The 14,470-nt window shown below is 36.6% G+C and overlaps 1 pseudogene across 1 annotated transcript; it reads right to left on the bottom strand.

The window, feature by feature from the left end:
- Positions 1-11,894: 11,894 nt before the first annotated feature.
- LOC307112157 (derlin-1-like) lies at positions 11,895-12,636 on the bottom strand (annotated as a pseudogene). Its single transcript has one exon. The product of its transcript is annotated as a derlin-1-like (transcript).
- Positions 12,637-14,470: the final 1,834 nt, after the last annotated feature.

Raw genomic sequence — 14,470 nt, 5'->3', positions numbered from 1 at the left:
AGCTGCCCTATATCTAAATCCAGCCTAACACCAGGAATACTCAGGGCTTTCTCAAGGATACAAATAATCCTTTCCATTAATATTTACAGGGTAAACTAAGATTGTTGTTAGAGTATTAAATTTGACAGTAAAATAGTCAAATTTTCAGATTAATTTAAATTGGCTACATGAAATAAGTGAATATTAAAGAAAATATAATTGTACAAAAAGCTGTTCCTAACGTATTAACCAAAATTTCTATTGGTAGTTCATTTCATGGTAAAATTACTTAACACCCAACGAATCCAAAGCACTCATATTTTTGTGCAAAAATTAAAAATAAAAGTCATCAAGACTGCATTAAAAAATTTTTACAATAGCCTCATGATAATCAAAAAAGGATAATAGAATAATATCCTGTAAGAAATATCCTGTAAGTAAATTACATCAAGTCTTAATTGCTTTAAAATTTTACTTTAAAAATTATTTTTCATTTATAATGCTGATAAGGCACCCATGAAAAATCTTATGGTGTCAAAATAAGCCAAAGGAAAATCATTTGGACAAAAATCAAAAGGATCCCAAGTCTAATTTATAGAAAAGAGTTCTTTATTAACTTTGGTTGAGAATATGTTTATATTTCCAGAAAACTCTAAAGCCCATATGGATTCCTGCAACAACGGATCCCAGAGAGGACCTGATAGGACTACTGCAGCCACAGAATAAGCAGTGGCCCACAAGAACAGAGGAGAAATAGTCTAGAAATAAAGATAGTGAAGATGCCTTGCCATGCTAGCAGTCAGCACCTGTGCATTGCTGCAGGTTGACCAGGACCAAGGGCAAGGAAGGTCAGTGTGCACACTTACAGACCATGTGTGCACACCCTTCTGCATAGAAGTCAAAATGTTTGATGTTTTGTGTTTTTACCATGACCCTGACTTGAGGTCTTGCTTTATTTCTAACACAGGAAATGTATTAACTACCACATTAAAAGAAATATTATACCTCAGGCATTAACCATTTTTACAGATAGATCCAGTTCTGGAAAGGCTAGATCTGCTGCAGCAGGGGAGCAAAGATCCTTCAAACTTTTTATATTTCAGTAGAATACAAGCCCTTATTTATGCCTTAACAGATTTTGCTACGGAGCCCATCAACCTATAGTAATAGTGCTTATGTGGTAAGTATGGCAAAAATTATTAAAACAGCTACTATAGGGCACACTAATTCAGAGGAAACTTTTCATTTAATTTTCAGCCTTTAAAATGTTATTAGAGAAGGACAATGTCCATGTTTTAATGGAAGCAATGTCCTCAGTGTCTTATCCACCTCTCTGTGCCAACTTTGGGGGGTAAATCCCCGAGGACTTAAACCTAATCAAATTGACAAAATAGATGTTACTCAATTGTAGAAAGAGCCAATCGTACTCTTAAAATCATTTAGTAAAACCGAAAGGGGGAGACAGATGTTATGTGTCACCTCAAGAGAGACTCAGTCATGCTTTTTATACTTTAAAAATTTTGAATTATAATGCAAAGGATCGTACAGCAGGTGAAAGGCATCAGGCCTCCTGTACAATAGCTTCCACAAGTAAGCTAGGTGGAAGGAAGCATAAACCAGACAAGAGTTTTATCAGATTCAGTAATAATGTGGGGAAGAGGTTGTGTTTTATATCTTTCCAGAAGGAGCAATGCAGCCAATTTGGGTGCCAGAGCGTTACGTCCGTCACCACAATGGACCCAGAGAAGCTCCTGTGTCCCTTCACTCAAAAGGACTGAGAGCTGCCCTGATGACAGCAAAGCGGAAGAAGAAGAAAACTGAAAACTAAGCTACACAGGGGACTGAGGTGCCAACGTGGAGTCATCTGAAGAAAACGACTGAAGCACAGCAGATTGTGGAAAAGCAAGAAGTTGAAGCTACTTCTTCAATCATGTTTCTGGCTATGCTAGCATTGGTTAGCTACCAGTCTTCTGCAAACTCTTGCACAGCCAAGTCTGAGGACTCTTGAGTAAATCAGCAAAATAAACTTTCATTTAGTAGGAAAATGTTACTGTAGTTTGATTTCTTTATTGTTGTGTTGCATTGGCATTGTTTTATTAATAGCCATGTCTGGATTTTGCATTGGTATTGCTTTGTTAATGTTTTAATAGTCAAAAATTTGTTTTTGATGTTTAAATTTTACTTCCATTATTAGTAGCTTAAATTTAAAAGAAAGGGTGAGATGTAGGAAGCGGTTATAGGGTTAAGTCTCGGACTGACCTGCTGGCAAAGTCACAAACAAGTCCCAAGCTTGGAAGGGCACAGTCCTCTAAGCATAATTAAGCTTGATCCTGTAACTGATCCCTAGATCTTTCCTGGGTAGCTAGTGGGCTGTGGGAGGGGCAGCAAGTGCTGCCAAAACAAGTGAAAGTTACAAGAACATTGTCAATTGCCTTGTTTGTCCCTGATGATAAATAAAGCCTCAGCTTTGCAGTCTGGATCGGTTCTGTGGCCTCAGCCAGGCACAGAAAGATCCACCCAGGCTCCCAGCTTCATGAATCTATTTCTGCATCTTGTTTTCTTTATTTCTATTATTTTCTCAATCCCTGACCGCCTCCATTTAGAACCGGTTCGTTCATCTCTCTTTCCCCGCGGGACGTGGAAAAGGGAGATCCCCGCCATGTCTGGCCCCTGAGGCATCAGGCCCCCACAGGATGGGGCCTGCAATGGAGGTATGTGCCCTTTACTAGAATTGAACCTGGAAACCTTCAGTCCATGGGCTGATAATCTATCCACTGAGCCAAACTAGGACTGGCCATTCATCTGTAAGTTGATCTAAAGCTTTATTTTCAACATTCTTCCATAAAACCTGATATACTTCTAAGTGCAGCAGACTATCTCCCAAATATTTGATCTGACACTAAAATAGAAATAACAATAGACTTAATATAAATTACACAAATAATATATTACAGCAATTAAATCATAAAATACAAAAGGGATTAAACACTTGTTTTTCTTTTAATGGATTGGCATGAATTAAATGATTTTAAAGAGATAGGAACATTTTTTTTGAGTATATTAGATCTGATTTTTTTAAAAATAATTTGGCCCTAGCCTGTTTTGCTCAGTAATAGAGCATCGGCCTGTGGACTGAAGGGTCCCAGGTTTTATTCCAGTCAAGGGCATATGCCTGGGTTGTAGGCTGGATCCCCAGTAGGAGGCGTGCAGGAGGCAGCTGATCAATGATGCTCTCTCATCGTTGATGTTTCTATCTCTCTCTCCCTTGCCCTTCCTCTCTGAAATCAATAAAAAAAATTAGAAAAAAATAATTTGATTTTCTTTGGAAAAATAATTATGTTTAAAATATTTTATTTTTCCCCGAACTATTTAAGAATTGATGATGTTTACTAACCTGATGGGTGATATTAAAATATTTCTTTAAAAATCTTATTTTATCTCTTTTTTAAAAGTGTGCTGTATAAATAATATTCTATATTCTCGTCTTTCCCTAGACATATTATTATGTGATATGAGATTTTATGTATAACTCATTGAATATATATTTGAAATTAAAAACTATGGGGGCATACAGTACCACTATTCTGAGTAAAAAACAAAGGGATAATTATTAAAAGCAATGAAATACTGGAAATCATCCTAAATGATATTTAAAGAATTATAGAATTTGAAAAATCGAGTCTGTACTGATGCTTGCTTGGCTAAGGATCTGAAGTTTGGAAATAACAAATAAAAATAATCAAGCCAAGTCACAAAGTATGTAAAACTAAATGAAACAGTATGAACATGTGTGACATTTTTTTTAAAAGTAGACATGCACAGTCTCTGTAAAACAGTGAGATTGATAAAATGTGTAAAGTTTAATTGCTCTTTGGTACTACAGGGCACAAACAGTCACCCTGACTTGCCCTAAGACCATACATGATTTTCTTTTCTCATCTTTCAGTTAAGCGATGAGAAATGAAATCCATAGATTTTATGGTTAAGAGAGCTTGAGATGAGATGCTGGTTGCCTGCACTTAATCCTGCCACTTCTTATTAGACCATCTGCTGTCACCTCAAAAAGCCAAGACTGTATAATCTCCGTAAACATATGAACCATTTCTGCATTTAATTTCAGTTGGAAAGAGGACCCTCTTATGTGTATTGATTTTGTGGTGTCACTACCTTCTTTTGATGAATTCTCAGTACCTCATAGCTACTGACTGCCATTCCATGTTGTCTTAAATCTTCCTCCCTAAATGTTTAGTATAGCTGATCATTTTAGAAGTTAATCTAGTTTGCATGAAAGTCTGCCTCTGGGTTTTATTCACCTTCTAGATTTAAGTAACATTTGTTATTGATGGACCCAAATGTGCTTGAGCTGGCACAGTTAGTGATAAGCAGAAACAAGAATCTCTGGTTATTGATGAGACCAGCGGTGCTAGCTCAGAACTACTGAAAACTCTTTTGGCTAAAGTCTGTATGTACCTGACCAGTGGCAGCAGTATGTTTCGTTGAAGTTGTATCTATGTGTGTGCTCTGGCATGCTGGGGACCTGTTGGGTAAGAAAAGCCAAAAGAGGTAAAGTAATCACCGCTGTGAGAAAACATAGATAGGGATGGTACTTTTTGCCAAATCTGTAGCCTCATGTTCTATTGTACTCCAGTCTCAGTCTTAGAGCTTTATAGCATCTATAATGAATACCATATCCTTACTGAAGGAGCTCACCAACCTCACCTTACATCAAGCTAGTGAACATGAAAAAATACAGTCAAACCTCAGTTCTCAAATATCTCCCATCTCAAATAACTTGGTTCTCAACCAAGTTGTTCATGGAAGTTTGGTTGAACCAAACTTCAGTTCTTGATCTGACAACCTTTTCAAAAAAAAGTGTCTTTGGGGTCACAGAGAATTCGAATCAGTTTACTGCTAAACCTCCCATGGTGTTAACATCTCAGGAAATTGTGCTGTGAATATTTTTTATTTTTGTTTTTTGCTTTTGTTGCTGGCAAATTGACAATTAGCACAATTTTAAAACATTAAGAGGCCATCAAGAGTGCTACTGTTGTTAAGGGTGTGAAAAAACAATGATGACAGGCAATTGAAGAGGTAGAAAAACTATTGATTTGGATAAACAAAAAGCTATTAGCTGGAGGCAGTGATATGTGAAAAAGTGAAGATGCAGTATACTGACCTCCTGAACATATCCCTGGAATAAGTGCTGAAAGTGATAGTTTAAGGCTGGTAGGGGGCGGTTTGATAAATTTAAAAAGTGTTTGTTTATAGATTAAATAATACATTAGACATGTTCTGTATATTAGAAAGGTTAAAACAGGAAATCATTTAGAGTCTAGAATGAATTAATTATCGAATTATTCATTATTTCTAATGGGAAAAATGATTTGGTTTTTGAACCAATTGCTTATTGAACAGCCTTCTGGAACAAATAAAGTTTGAGAACCTAGATTGCACTGTAAAGAGAAAATTTTGAAAGATTTTAGAGAAAAAACAACACATCATTTTAAAAGCAAAAATAGTTCTAAATATGGCAATCTTTGTTATTAGAAACCATGGAGGCCAAAGATAATGTAAAGCCATTTATTAAAATTCTGAAAGAAAAAGAAAAATTACCAACCTAAACCATGCCAACAATAGCCAGTAAAACTATTTTTTCCAGAATACAAGAGAAAAAAACACTTTTTTTTTTTTTAAATTCAAGGAAACTAAGAGACTTCATGGCCAGCTTACCATCAATAAAAGATATTGCTAAAGGACATTCTTCAGAATGAAAAGAAATGAGACCAGTGAAAAATTTAAATCTTTGGGAATGAATGAAATAGCAAATGCCATAAAGATTATTTTTCTATTAATTCTTTTAAAATACACATAAATTGTTTAAAACAAAAATCATCACACTGTCTTATGGAATTTTTTATGTATAACAACATTTTTAGCATAGAGGATGACAGGCTGGGGGTAAATAAAAATATATTGCTAATGTTTCTACATTTTAAAGAAATCATAATATAAATTCTAAGTAATATAAAAGGTAGTTTATAGTAATCATCAGAGCAGCCAAATAAATAATGCAAAGAGATAAAACAAATAAAAGATAATAAGTAAAGTAAAATGAAATTCTAAAAATAATTTTTACTTATACAAAAGAAAGTATCAAAGGTGAAAAAGGAATAAAGAGTAGACAGTAGGAAAACAAATAATAAAATGAAAGCTCAAATAGAACCAGATCAGTAACTAAATTAGATGTTAATAGATTAAAAACTCCTGTTAAATGGAAGATATTTTCAAAATGGATTTAAAAAATAAGTTCCAAATTAACAATATTATATCTATAAAATATGCCCTTTAAACATAAAGAAATTGATATTCTGGAAATCAATGCATGGAAAAAGATACAAAGTGTAACTGTGAGTATAAGAAGGCTAGAAAGTACACTGGGTGGGGCAAAAAGTAGCTTTACAGTTGTAAGTGAAACAGAGTGTATTCTTGTATTATTATGTATTATTATTGTGTTATTTTCCATACAAACAACTGCATGTCTACTTTTGCCCTGCCTGTATATCAGTGTCAGATAAGACAAACTCAGAGACAAAGCACATTGCCAGAGATAAAAAAAAAAGCTATTTCATAAGAGAATCAATGAATGAGTAAGACATAACAATCATAAGTATGTAATGCACTTAACAGATTCCCAAAATAAATAAGGAAAAATTGAAAAAAAATTATAATCATAGTAGCAGATAATAACCACCCTATTGACTAAAAAAGGCAAAAATATCAGCAAGAAAGAAGAGAATCTGGACACTATCTCTAACTTTGACCTAAGTAATATCTTTACATCATATGTGATAACTGCAGAACATGTATTGACAGGCTATATATCAGACTACTAACAAAACTCATTAAATTTTAAATAATGCAAATAATATTGAGTATGTTGTGTAACTACATTAAAATTAAAATATAAATTTATAAAAATCATATATTTAGAAAAACTCCAAATATTTGAAAATTAAGCAGCATGCCTCAAAATAACATATCTGTTGAAGAAGGAATTACAAGGAACATTTTAAAACTAGAGGCCTGGTGCATGAATTCATGCACAAGGTGGGGGGGCTGATTGGGGGCGGGGGCAGCCAGGGAAAGGGGCTGCAGGCTGTTGGCCAGCCAGCCCTGCCCCCCATTTGAACTCCTGGTCGAACTCCTGGTTGAGGGGACAATTTGCATACTAGCTTTTTATTATATAGAATATTATAAAATTAATAAACATGAAAAGACAACATTTTAAGATGGAGATGTAGGTAATGCAGTTTAATGAGAAAACTTATAGATTGATAATTAGATTCCTAATTAATATTAGGAAGCAAAAAAAATCTAAAGTTAATTTACTAAATTTTCACTTTAAGAAGCTGAGACAAAAAGAGTTAACTAAATGCACAATAAGTGGAAAAGAATAAAGATCAAAGAGCAATCAATGAAGTATAAAATTGGCACCAATAGAGATTAACAAAGAAATCAAAGGCTAGTTATTTAAAATGATTAATTAAACTAGTGAAAATTTAGCTTAAAGTCAAAAGTAGCAAATTTTCACTATTAAAAGTGATTGGAGCAACATTGCCCCAAATTTACAAATTAAAAAGATACTAATGTCATCACACCAAACTTGGCAATTTGGGTAAAATTAAATGAATTTTTTCAAAGACACAAATTACTAAGCTTGAATAGAACTATTTGTATTCATTTCTAAAAAATTAAAAGTCTACCCATGAAGAAAAGGCTAAGTTTCTATACATTATGGTTTTCTGGTAAGTTATATAAAATTCTGAGGTTGCAAGCAATACTAATATTATACTAAGAAAACAGATGACATTTTATGAGGTGGGCATAAGTTGTATACCAAAACCTGAGAAATATTGTACAACACAAAATAATTAAAGACCAATATTCCTCATAAACAAGAATAATTTCTTAACACATTTTCAATAGATCAAAAGCAACAATGTATAAAATATATCATGACTACAAAGCAGTTGACCCAGGAATCCGAGTGCTCTAAGGCAACTTTGAGCTGGCTCCTAATAATCACACACCCTGGTATTCATGTTCTTATCACCTCCTCTTTTTAAAAAAATATATATTTTATTGATTTTTTACAGAGAGGAAGGGAGAAGGATAGAGAGTTAGAAACATCGATGAGAGAGAAACATTGATCAGCTGCCTCCTGCACACCCCTTACTGGGGATGTGCCCACAAAAAAGGTACATGCCCTTGACCTGAATCGAACGTGGGACCCTTGAGTCCGCAGGCCGACGCTCTATCCACTGAGCCAAACCAGTTTAGGGCTTATCACGTACTCTTGAGTGTGAGTTAGAGTTAATGACTCACTTCTAGCTTCTAATATTAGGTAACTAAGAAGATGACAGCTTTGTCTTTCTGCTCTCTCTTGGACTGCTCACACTTGGAGAATCATCAATAAGTCATGAGGCGGCCCACTTGCTGAAACAGCCAGAAAAAAACGTGGCAGTTCATGAAGAGTCGAGGCCCACTGAGTGAGCTTAAAAGAAAATCTTCCTCCAGAGGAGACCACAATCCCCAACAAAAGCTTTTTTGAATATCCATTACAGATCTTGAGTCAAAAACACCTACTGCACAAAAATTGTGAGGTAACAAATATCCATTGTTTTAATTAATATGCTAACTTTTGGGATAATTTATTATGGTTAAACTTTAACATAACCAGTAAATTCACCAAATTTAAAATACATAGAAAAACTACCATATTATAATTTAACTTTATTTAGAGCAAGCATTTGACAAGTTCAATAGCAATTGATGTATAAAAAGCAAACATACTCATCAGACTTGGAGTAGAAGGAAACATCTGTACTGATGAAGAACATCTAAAAGAATCTACAACTTACATCAGGCTCAGTGGTAAAAGAACAAACCTTTTTCTCTGACTTTGGAATCTAAGATGTGTTCTCTTACCATTTCTATTTGATATTTTTATTGGAGTGTTGGTGCAGTAAAGTGAGAGAATAATTGAAAAAGGCACAGATGAGGAAATGAAATAAAGCCATCTCTATTTGTAGATGACATGTTGTTTAGGTAGAAAGCCTTATTTCAATTCCAGAACTAAGAATTACAATTTTAAAAGGATGTGAAATAAGAAGTTAGTATAAAACATAAGTGTATTTTCATATAATAACAGCTAATATTTGGAAAAATTAAACTTAAAAAGGAGTGATATTTACAATACTGTGAAAAATGGAAACAGAATGAATAAGAAAAGTTGTACAAGGTTTTGTCACTGAAGACTATAAATATTACTGAAAGAAATTAAAGAAAACATAAATTAATGGAATAATAAACCATGTTTATTGATTTATTATTGTTAAGGTACCTGTTATCCCAAATTCATTTATACATTAAATGCTGTCATATTTAAACTATCACTATGCATTTTATAAAATCAATGAGCTGATTCTAAAATTTATATGACAATAGAAATGATCCAGAATAGCTAAATTATTAAAATAAATTTAAAGAACTTATAAACTACCTGATCTCTAACTACTATCATGTTCCTGCAATTAAGGTGGTGTAGATATATAGATTAATTAAACAGAAATGAGATTCTAGAAATAGATATACTGATATGTGGTCAATTGATTTTGACAAAGATGGTAAGGCAATTCAATGGGGAAAGACTTCAATAAATGGTGCTGGAACAACTGGATATCTATATAGTAAAAAAGAGAATCTTATCCCTTATTTCACAGAATACACAGATATTAACTCAAAATACACCATGTAATGTAAAATTTAAACCCATAATACTCATAATAAAAGGGAAATGAGAAATCTTTATTAACTTGGAAAGAAGAAAATATTTCTTAGATAGGACATAAAAACATCAATTAAAAAGATTACATTTGATTTTATCACAATGAATAATTTTTGCTCTTCAAAAGACACCACTAAAGAAGGAAAAGGTCAAGTTAGGGGATGAGATAAAATATTTGCAACACATAATCAGACAAAATGCTTGTATTCACAATGTATAAATAGCTTATCCTATCTAATAATAGAGTAACATGTAAATTACCATCACTCCGCTATGCCCACGATTGGGCGGCGGGAGGCTGGGGGGCGGGACTCGGAGTGGCCTATACGGCCATTGAGAGGCACGGATCCGCTGCCAGTGAGGGGGCCTACCTTGCTGTTGAGAGGCGCAGGGGGTGGGACTCAGCAGGGTAGCCCCCCTCAGCGGCCGCGGACCATCAAAAGTGGGGGAGCTGGGTGCCTGTCTGATCTGGCACCAGAAGCCTCGAGCCAGGGGCTTCTGAAAGGCCTGGTGCACTAGCGGAGAGGCACCCAGCTCCACCGCGAAAAGCGAACGCGTGTAGGGGAACCTACATGTGCATGATTCAATCATGCACTGGGCCTCTAGTAACTTAATAATAGAAGGGTAAATAATACTTAGACATAAAAGGAAATGGACAACTCTTACATATGATAATAAAGACCAATTTCAAAACCATTTTGTGAAGCCAATATGGTATAATTCCACTTCTATGAGGAGCCTAGAGTTGTCAAATTAATAGGGTCAGAAACCAGGATGGTGGGGGGAGTGATGAGTTGTTTGATGGGGACAGAGTTTTAGTTTTATAAGATGAAGAGTTCCGGAGATGGCTAGTGGGGTGTTGCACAACACTGTGAATGTATTTAATGCCCAAAACTGCACACTTTAAAATGGTTAAAATATATGTGTCAATTGCATTTGTGTGTTTTTAAAATAGGAATTATTATTTTTCTAAATAAAGTTTTTATTGTTGAAATACATACACACACATATGCATATACTGTTATATGCTTTTTAAAATAAATGCAACATATTTATTGTTCTTTGCTAGTGACCTTTCTGCTGTTTGTTTCTTTATTATTGATTTGCAAGAGCTTTTTGTATATTAATCAAATATGCTTTTTTCATGTGTTTAAAAAATGGTTAAAATAGTAGATTTATGTTATGAGCTTGACCACAATCTATATATAAATAAAAGTCAAGCAACCGGAACAACCGGAAAGACTGAAATGACCAGTTGCTATGATGCGCACTGCTGCCAGTCAACTGGCCCTATTGGGGGTGAGGCCACCTGGCCAACCTTCCACAGCCCCAGCCCTGATCAGCCTCACTCCTCCATCTGGGATGGAGCTAGCCAAACTCCCACATTCCCTCCCCACAGCTGGCCCGGCCCCAATTGGCCCCAATTGTGGCGGGCCAGCCAGACCTCACCCATGCACGAATTCATGCACCGGGACTCTGGTTAAAAATTAGAAAAAATAAAAATAAAGAACATGAGCACTGTGTTCAAATGTTAGTTCTGTTGACATTGACTAAAGAATTCCCTCTCTGAGGAAAAAAAGATCTCTCCCTTTTTTTTTTTTTTTTTCCCAAAGGCAAAACCATTTTATGGGCAATCTCCTCTAGCTGCATATTGGGGCTTGGAGAAAGAGTAGGAGGGAGGTGTGTGCAAGAAAGAGGTAAGAGTCCTTTTGACAAGCATTTGATGGCTCAATCACAGGCACCCAGGTTGGTGACAGCAGACCAGGACCTAGCAAAACTCCATTATTTGGATGGAAACGAAAGAGACACCAAAAACCATAGTCATTTCTGAAACTTGCACATTTGACATTTTTTTCATAGCAGAAAGTACTTGAATGAGAATCACAAAACTTGAGGAACACTTATATTTTCTTCAGGATTTAAAAAATGGTGTCTTGTACAGAAAGACTATCTTCAGCGTGGGTCAGGTCCACCAGTGTTTGCTGGGATGCAGTTGTTGAGCACAGCCAGCACAGGGAGGAAAATTTCCTGAGCAGAGTGGCTGGTGGGCAGGACAGAGGCCACTCCTTCATTGGTCCCCAAGTCAGAAGCCCTGTCCCCAATTGTGTCTGCCACCTGTACCATTCTGCTCACCTCTCACTAGCAGGGAGCACGACAAATCCAAACACCCCTCCTCTCCTACTGGGCAGCCAGTGGTACAAAAACTGGGGTGTGGAGAGAAAATTTCTTCCTCGTTAGTTCATTGGGAAGAAATGGTATCTGAACATTAGGGAGAAATAAAGATGTCCAACCAGATTTCCAAAGAGCTCATTGATTACCAATGATATAGTTGAATCCAAAGATAACCCAAGGTAAGTAACAGGCCTTAATTCATGTTCTGAATCAAAATGACACAAATCTGTTCAACTGGGCCCAGACATAAAGCATGGGCATGATCAGAGGAATCATCAGCAACTGCATGTCCATTGCTAAGCCAGTAATGACAATGCAAATCCAGTTTAAGAGGACTATGATTAAATAGTCTGCTGGCCTCCCATCAAAAGCTCCTATTTTGAGTCATATAGAATACTGATATAAGAAAAATAAATTGACCAAATAAAGAAATCCAGTTCCTGGATCCACAGGGGAAAAAAAAAGTGGCAGTGATGGGTCTCCAAATTTGGAAGCAGCAGAGAAAGACTTCGGGCCAGAGGATGAAAAGGCCGGGCTGATGAGACCTAGTTGGCTAACCAGGGCACCTTCGTGGTGGTGGTGAACCAACAGTGCGTGACGGCCAGGATGCTCCTGTACCAGTCCCCAGTGTCCAACATCTTCGCCTCTTAGGTGGCCAGGATGAGCACAGCTGCCCAACTCCCCATCCCAGCCAGCTGGCTTCGAGCATGGAAGGTGTCCAGGCAGAAGCCACCCAGGTTGTGGTGCAGAAGGCAGAGACCAAAGGACATGGTGCCACCGAATTCAGATGAGTGAGCAAAAAGATCATTTTATTAAGTATATTTAAAAAAGCAAAACAGAAAGACTACATGCAATATAATTTATATAAAATTTTAGAGAATTCAAATTGATTTGAAGTGACGGAAAGCATATCAGAGATTGCCTGGACATGGAATGGTTGAAGTCACACATTTTCAAGGAGAAAGAAGAAAAAAACAAAAAACTTACAGGTGATAAAACTATACTGTATCTTTATATGGGTGCATATTTCTGATGAAAATATTTAAATTATATACTTTAGATATCTGCATTATAAATTTATATAGTATATAAATCATACCATAATAAAATCAATTATACAAAAAATTGAAAAATTTAGTCTAAACCTTTCTCATAGAAGAAAACGAAGTAAGCCATGTGACTGTAAAAATAATGCCAGGATGGCATATGAAGGCTTTGCATTATTATTATTAAATATACTCTAAATGAGGCACATACACCATGTGACATCCTGTGCTCTACACTGTGTTAGAACAAGGCTCCAACAGAAACTCTGAAAGCACTTTCTAGAAACTCCACATTAGATCCAACCATGACCTCCTGGTTCATAGGTTGATGCTCAACCACTGAGCCACAGCCAGGCAATAGCAGCACTCTTGAGGATTAAAAATGGTGGCAGAGTAAGTGGATGCTGCACAGACACGCTCCCAGGAACAAACTGGAATTACAACTAAAATACCGAAAAACTTCCTGAATAATCAATGGAAAACTCGCAGGAGAGAACCCTGACACCCAAGGACCAAAAATGGAGACTGCACAGAGTGTGGAGGGGCAGAGGTGAGAAAGGGCTGGCCAGGCACCCACAGACAATAACTGAAGTCCTGGAGAGATATCTCAGCTGGGGGGAGGGGGGTGCCACTGAGAACTCTGGGATCTAATGCCCAAGTTGGGCTCCCCAGCAGAGAGCACCAGAACTGTGAAAAGCAGCAGGGTTATTGTCTGCCAGGGAGTGACAGCTAAAAATGCAGACACCCTCTTAAAGGGCCAATGCAAAAAATTCCCTGTGAAGCCACCCACCTTGAGCTCTGACAGAGGGAGTATGAAGTGTACTGGAGCTTTGAGAGCAGAACCCAGGACTTGTGACTCAGGGGATAGAGCTCAGAAGGCAGACACCCCAAGAGTCCTGGGCTGAGTCATTCCCTCACAGAGCGGGAGACATCTTTCCCACACAGACATCTGCCTTACATGGGGGGAAGACAGTTGACACAGCCTATTGGAAATCACCTTGCCCTGAGTTCACTTAAGAGACTAAAAACAACAATTAGCCTCCAGGCAGAAGCAACTGTCCCACCCTGTTGAAATAAACTCTCACCACACCTGAGGATGATGGCATAGGGGCCAATTCAAGTTGGAATCCTATCAGTCTGTATGCAGAGGTGGTCTCTGGAGGCTTTGAGTCTTTGTCTGATCTAATTAGTCAGAAACAGCCTTTAACACTGTCCTGCACTAGAGATTGAGAGGTGTAGAGGAACTACCTAATACATAGTCACAAACTCAGACAGCCAAAATGAGGAGACAAACAAACAACCTCCAAATGAAAGAACTAGAGAATACTCCAGAAGAAGAGATAAATGAAGCAGAGATAAATTTATATGAAACAGTTCAGAGTAATGATGGTAAAGATGCTCAACAGCATGAAAAAAGATATAGTAA

Source organism: Cnephaeus nilssonii, assembly GCF_951640355.1.
Source record: "Cnephaeus nilssonii genome assembly, chromosome: 15".
NCBI classification, from domain to species: domain Eukaryota; kingdom Metazoa; phylum Chordata; class Mammalia; order Chiroptera; family Vespertilionidae; genus Cnephaeus; species Cnephaeus nilssonii.
Note: the sequence above shows the minus strand (reverse complement) of the source record. Positions and strands in the feature narration are given on the sequence as shown.